Source organism: Leopardus geoffroyi, chromosome X (genome assembly GCF_018350155.1).
Source record: "Leopardus geoffroyi isolate Oge1 chromosome X, O.geoffroyi_Oge1_pat1.0, whole genome shotgun sequence".
NCBI classification, from domain to species: Eukaryota; Metazoa; Chordata; class Mammalia; order Carnivora; family Felidae; genus Leopardus; species Leopardus geoffroyi.
This window is the reverse complement of record NC_059343.1, coordinates 39912784-39920176: the sequence shown is the minus strand read 5'-3', so window position 1 is coordinate 39920176 and position 7393 is coordinate 39912784. Positions and strand designations below refer to the sequence as shown.

The 7393-nt window shown below is 43.0% G+C and overlaps 1 pseudogene; it reads right to left on the bottom strand.

Annotated features, from left to right (window-relative positions):
• Positions 1 to 785: 785 nt before the first annotated feature.
• Positions 786 to 1398, bottom strand: LOC123594350 (annotated as a pseudogene).
• Positions 1399 to 7393: the final 5995 nt, after the last annotated feature.

Here is a 7393-nt window from a genome sequence, read left to right as displayed (position 1 = left end):
TTGATGGCAAGGAATGGGCAAGGCAAGGTCAGCCTTTTCGGATTGGTGAGTTTGAATACTTTTAGCAGGCTGTAGAGGTGGTCCCCAGTCGTCCTGTACCTGACCTTGGGGTGATTTAGGGCAGGGGGAATATTGGCTTCACGCGTGAGAGACTGAAGGAAGTGGTTGGGGATATGGATTAGTTGGTTTGCAGGTGAAAGGCACGCCGGCGGGCAAGTTGTTTACAATTTCTAGAAATTAGCTCGCCCTGGGAGGGGAAGTCTCTCCAGATTAGCAAGGCTCCAAGATGTCAAAACGTAGAAAATACAGACGGTTGTAAAATACAACTGATACAGTTGAGATGTTTTCATTTTTTTCTTTTGTTTTGTTTTTGGTACTGTTGAACTGGATATGATAACGTGTGCTTCATGAGATAGGTCTAGGATTTTCTTCCCTTAGATTCTCCTTCATAAATCATGTGTGCGCATGTATGATTAAGGCTTTACTGGGGACCAGGCAGGACTGGGGCGAGGACCGTGCTGGGGGGAGCAGGGCCTGCATACCAGGCCAATACTGGTCTTCAGGGCAATGTCGGGGAGCTCAGGGCTGAGCCCTACAGGTGAGGGGTCCAGTTGGGCGCCTCAAAGCAGAGACAACCATGAAAAGAAGGAAAGAAAAGAAGTAGAAAGGAACAAGAAGAGTGATTCTGGAGTGCAAGGAGGTCTAGCTTTTCCCCAGGTCCCCAGCGGGGCAGTACGAGCTCCTGGCTCTTATCTCCTGGCCTCAACAGGGCCCGACTTGTTGCCCTACATGGCAGTCATTCCGTGCATAGGGCCTGGGAGGAGGCAGGTGGGCTTTACGTAAGCGGAGATCTTTTTCGGGCCAGAGGGTGATGAAGTCTTTCGTGTCTGACACATCCAGGCACTCGGGTTCAAATATACGGTGCAGGCCAAGGATGCCAGAAGCAAGGTGATCGTGTCCCCTGCGAATTGTGGCCTCTTCCCCAGAAACTGTGAGAAGAGCCTCCTCTTTTCAGGGAGCCCCTCCGAGTCCTCCTGCTTCAGGGTCTCAAAGTCACGGCTGTAGCAAACACTGGCCAGCTGGTTGGAGGTGTCTGTAACGTAGTTCTTCAAAACGTCCGCACGAATCTTCTCTTCCGCTTCCTCTCATAGGTTGTGCTTGTGAGCAGTGCGGGGAAGGACAGCATTGCTGTGGATGATCTTGCGAGCTTTATCAATCAAACAGGGCAGGCTGAAAGAGCCCAGGCTCAAGTTGAATGTCTCATGCAGCCGCTGGCTTCTGTCATAGTTGGAGCAGCCCTCATCACATACTTCGTTTCCTCACAGTTTGCATCTGGGTATTCCAGAAGCAGGTGGATAGTATGAGGAGTCTATGGATATCCCAGTAAGCCAAGGTCATGACTGTTAGTTTAGCTTTCTGTGGACTCAGGGATAGCCTCGGTGGAGCTGGGCTGGGATTTCATCTTTACAATTTTTCTTTAAGTTAGAAATTACAGCAAAATAAAACGTTTAGGAAGGAAGGAATCCCCAAGAGTCAAAACTTAAAAGGAAACTTACTAAATACATAGGCACTCGTGCTTTGGCTACCCTAAGAGCATTACCTACATCAGTAGATAAAAGACTTGCATATTTTAACCACTTGGAGAGGCACCAAGGCCCTTGTGAGGCAAATAGGTGGAATTAAGATCCCTGAATAAAAACACAGGCTGTCAAAACTGTGTACTCTATTCGGAGGTATAGACAGGATATAAACCCCTGCAAAGGTTAGTGCCTCGATCTGGATTTAGGTGAGAAAAAAGTCTCCCTTGAGAATAGAAGGTGTCTACCCTAATAGTATGATAGGAAAAAGATAGAATAAAATAGGCAGACAGGGAAAGGATTAGGACCCGAGGTCCCTGGGTGGGGAAAGACGTATTTTGGAACAATGCTGGGAGTACCTGACCACAGCAAACCCCCTTGGGTGTAAGGCTCTTCTTAAGAATGTCACAGACACCCTCAGGAATCTGACAAAAGACCTGACTAAAAATAAATGGACCAGAAAACCCTATGACCCACAAGGAACGGTATGGCCATAGACCACCCCCCCCCCCACCACCACCCCCCGTACAATGGAAACGAGCCAATCAGGAATGGACAACGCAGCAGCTAGAGTTGTCCAGCCCATAAGGGTGGGATCTGGGAAGGAACGAGGGGGAAGGGAAAGGAGGGGCAATCAGAACCTTGTACCACAAGGACCCCTGCCTGTAGTCCTCAGGCGTTCACTTGCCAATGTCCCCTCTCGGCAAAGGGAGCTTTCCTCTACTCTTCCTTTCTAATCTTACGTTCTAATAAATTTCTGCCTGCTGTTTATTTTGTGTGCACCTCTCCATTCTTCGAGGCGGGGAGACAACAAATCCCGGGTATTGTGGTAAAAAACCCTGCAACAATAGGGCACAGATCTACACTACCTGTGTATCAGACGTCACTTATGCTCTCCGACGTATAGTTTTCCTTTCCTTCCTAACACCTGAAAGATTGCACCTTCCCATACCCTTGCGACTGTGTGGAGGGCTGTGATTAGCTTTTGCCCACGGTCACTTCTGGGCTGAGGAAGTCAAAAGCCCCTTTCCCATTTTTGCCCTCTTTCTTCTCCTGCTGTGGAGACCTAGAAGCCATGACAACATCATAAAACAGAAACAGCCCGGATCCTTCTGGATCACTGCTCCGGGGAGAGCTGCTCTGAAGAGATGCCCAGCTTGAAGCAGATTGTGTACGAGCAAGAAACAAACATTTGTTGTCTGAAGCCACAAAGACTTCAGGATTCAATTCATTGCTCTCCTGCTCTCTCCCTACACACACTCACACACGCACACGCACACACAATTTATGAAGGAAAACATAAGAAAAGGAAATCCTACACATCTCGTGAGGTAAAATCCAGCAGTGTACTGAAGGCAAAACAAAACAAAAATAAGAACATCGAGGGTTTGACCAAGAAATGCAACCAAGTAGGTTTTATCCTAGAAATGCAATGATAATCCGGTTTCAGAAAATATATTAATGTGATTCTAGATTTATAATGAGAAATATATATATATAATTTTATTGATAAAGATATATATAATTTTATTTATATATATATATTTCCCATTATAAATCTAGAATCATATTTTGGACTATATATATGTATATATATGTATATTTATATGTATATATATATGTATATATGTGTATATATATGTATATTTATGTATATCTATGTATATATTGTCCAAAATATGATTCTAGATTTATAATGAGAAATATATATATAATTTTATTTATAATTATATATATATATAATTTTATTTATATATATATGTCTCATAAATCTAGAATCATATTTTGGACAATATATATATATATACATATATGTATATATACACATATATATGTATATATATATACACATATATACACGTGCATATATATACATATATATATGTGTATATGTATACATATATATACGTGTATATATGTACATATACGTATACATATACACATATACATACTTGGTCTTCATCTTTGGCTCTGGCACCGAGCTCCTAAATTTCCTTTCATGAGAGCCATAAAGATGTCTTTGTTATGTTCATGAGGTGACTTTGGGAAAACACCTAATTGTGGGTCTGGTCACCAGTAGAACCAGTCCTGTGATGAGAGGGTTGGAAGTTTCAATCCCATCTCCTTGATTTCCGGGGAGGAGAAAGGGCCTGAAGATTGCGTTCAATCACCGATGGCCAATGATGTAAGAAAGCCTCTATAAGCGCCCCCCACCAAAAGATAGGGCTTGGAAAGCTTCGGGATTGGTAAACACGCGAACATGTGGGGAGAGTGGCAGGCCTGGAAAGGGCGTGGAAGTTCTGCACCCTTTCCCCATACCTTGCCCTGTGGATCTCTTCTGTCTAGCTGCTCCTGAGTTATTATGTCCTGTTATAATAAACCAGTAATCTTGGGGGTAAATGGGTTTCCAGAGTTCTGTGAGTCACTCAAGCAAATTTGCCAAACCTAAGGAAGGAGTTGTGGGAACCTCTGATTTATAACCGGTTGGTCAGAAGCACAGGCGACAATCTGGATTTGTCATTGGCACCTGAAGTGTGGGGGCTGGGAGAGTCTCGTGGGACTAAACCCTTAACCTGTGAGATCTGATGCTATTTCCAGATAGACAGTGTCAGAACTGAGTTGTAGGACACCCAGCTGGTGTTTGGAGAATTGCTTGGCGCTGTGGAAAAATCCACGCACATGCACAGCGGAAATCTGGTGGTCAGTTCCCATTTACTGATATATCACACTCATAAATAAGATATTCTATCTTATCCTAAGACACTGAGTGATCCAAGGAACTCCGAAGAAATCAGTATACAAGTGGAAAACTGACCTCGAATTGATTACACTTCAAGAGACCTAGAAGAGAAAATTCAAAATCCCACTGAAGGGACCCATCCTCAAAATTGGCTACATAGGATTTCCACACATAAATATTGCCTCCTTTTCCACCAAGCACGATCTTACAATTAAAATAACATAGGCATATATACAGTCAAGACAAGAAAACCAGCCATGATGAATGAAAATCAGCGTAAACAAACATGAAGAATATTTATTATTTTGAACTTCATATAATGGAATTACCAAGAAAACAAAGATTTGAAACTCAGTGGCATAACATTTTCAGAAATAATAGGATATAGTTTTTTCATTTCAAAAAATTGTTGGTAATTGCAACCAACTCAGTGAACATGGTAAAAACAAAAACAAAGCACAGTTAAGAGACCTTGAATCTGAAAACAAACATGTTTATTCCATCTCTAGTAGAAATTCCAGGAGAGGAGAACACAAAGCCTGGAAGAGAAATAACATTGGAAAAGATAATGACATTGAGAATCATACCAAATCTCAAGCTGAATAAATAAAAATAAATCCCCCCCCAAAAACCCCCATATTCAGACACATCATCGTGAAGCTGCTATGTATCGAAGACTAAAAGAATATCTTCATTGCTATGTAGGAAGAAATTAGCAGATTAAAGACAGTTCGACTGGCATCATACTCTTAATCCAAAGATCAAGGAAGATAATGGGGACTTGAGAGAAAAATAGCTGTATCTAGCTAAACTATCTCTTTTTTTTTAAATCTTGTTAATGTTTATTTTTGGGAGAGAGAGAGACAAAGTGTGAGCAGGGGAGGGTCAGAGAGGGAGAGAGACACAGAATCCGAAGCGGGCTCCGGGCTCCGAGCTGTCAGCACAGAGCCCAACGTGGGGCTCGAACCCGCAAACCGCAAGATCATGACCTGAGCCGAAGTCGGATGCTCAACCGACTGAGCCACTCAGGCGCCCCTCAACTATCTTTGAAGATGAAAGTCAAAAGAAAGAGATTTGTAGACAACACTGAACTTACTACCAGCTTACGTAACCATCAGTGAAGAAATGTATACCTCACAGACACTAAAAATCTGGATGCCTTTTTCTGCTTCAGAGATGACAGTCCCTTTTGACTAGATGTCCTTTTGACTAGAAAGCTCCCGATGTCTTTATACCTTCTTTTCAGTTTCCATATAACTTCCAGAATAATGTAGCTCTGTGCTTCTCAAACTACCTATGGTGAAGCATGATCTTTTGTTTTTTTTCCTAATAGATGGCGTACTGATACTTTGTCAAAGTCAACTCATTCCTCATTTGGATGTGGCAGCAGCATCAACTTGCTCTAAAAATGTTCAAATACTTTATCTCGATGTATGTATTTACTGCAGATCGTTCTTGGACCAGCAATGATGTGCGGACCACAATTTGGGTAGCGCTGATCTGGCTAAAAGTCAGTTCTGAAAATTCCACTTAAAAGTAGGTAATGGCTCTCCATTAACTACAGGAAAAATTCCAAATTCCAAATAATACGGCATACAAGATCCTTTGTGATCTGCCTCTCCGGTTTCCTCTCCTACCTGTGTCTGCCCCAAACTTTATACCCCAGAAACAATTAAGTGCTTGCCGTTTCTTAATCACTCAGAATCATTGGGAAAGGTGAAGAAACAAACTCTAAGCTGAGATTCCTTGAGCAAATCCCAAAGCCGGACTGCAGAAGGGAAAGCCACCAGGGAAGCTACTATTTCCTCTACATCAGGAAGCTTCTCGTTCCAGAACCATCTAGCCACTGCCATAAAAAAAAAAAAAGCTGCTACAATCAGAACAATCATCACCAGTGCCACTGCAGAACCACACCATGCCTGCTATGATCGACATCAGAAAAATTGACACCCCACCCCCTGTCTCTCAACACCCATGAATCTAGTTCCTCGACATGGGATCCTGTGTTAATGCTACCGTAGGAAAATTCTGTCTTCCATATCTTACATGCATGCACCGGATTGGGTAGACCTTGTATACACACAGAACCGGTCGCCACGGAGTCCATGCAATGTAGATCTTAATTTTCCAACCTCTGTAATGGATTATGAAATTAATTTAGGGTGTCACGACTCATATTTTTTCAATTTTTTTAATGTGTATTTATTTTTGAGAGACAGAGGGAGACAGCATGAGCAGGAGAGGGCAGAGAGAGAGAGGGAGACCCAGAATATGAAGCAGGCTCCAGGCTCTGAGCTGTCAACACAGAGCCCGACGCGGGGCTCGAACTCAGGAGCCGTGAGATCATGACCTGAGACGAAGTCAGACGCTCAACCGACCGAGCCACCCAGGCGTCCCATGACTCATATTTTTTAATGAAATGGAATGGGATGGGATAGAGTAAAAAAATCACAGTGTGCATTCAGAGTTACTAACATTTCATGAAAATGTCGTTTCAGTTATATAAGTAAAGACCATGTAATATGGAAATGTCCTGGGACACTATCTAAAATGCGTTTATTACTGTAGGTTCCAATCCAAAAAGTTTTAAATGTGTTAGACTAGTGCAATGATTCTCGAACTTTAGCCTGTATCAGAATCTCCCGGGGGGGGGGGCCTGTGAAAGCACAGATGGTGGGCCCCCTCCCAAGTTTCTGATTCACATCTGGGGTGAGGCCTGAGAATTTACATTTCTAACAGGTTCGCAGGTGATGTTGATGCTGTTGGTCCAAAGAATGTAGTCTGAGAACAGCTGGTCTAGAACAGTTGTTCTTGACATTGGCTGCACATGCGAATCATCCGTGGAGCCTTTAAACATCCTGATGCCAGGCTGCACTCCAGATCAATGACACAAGATTCTCTGGGGGGGATACTGGGCCATCGGTTTTTTAACACTCCACCCATGATCTTAATGCGAAGCCAAGAACAAGAACCATGTCTCTAGAAGCATAATGGGATAGATGCTGGGCCTCTATCTACGAGTTTTCACCATATTTGTCTAAACCTGTCATTCTTTAAGTTATCACCTTCAGGAACT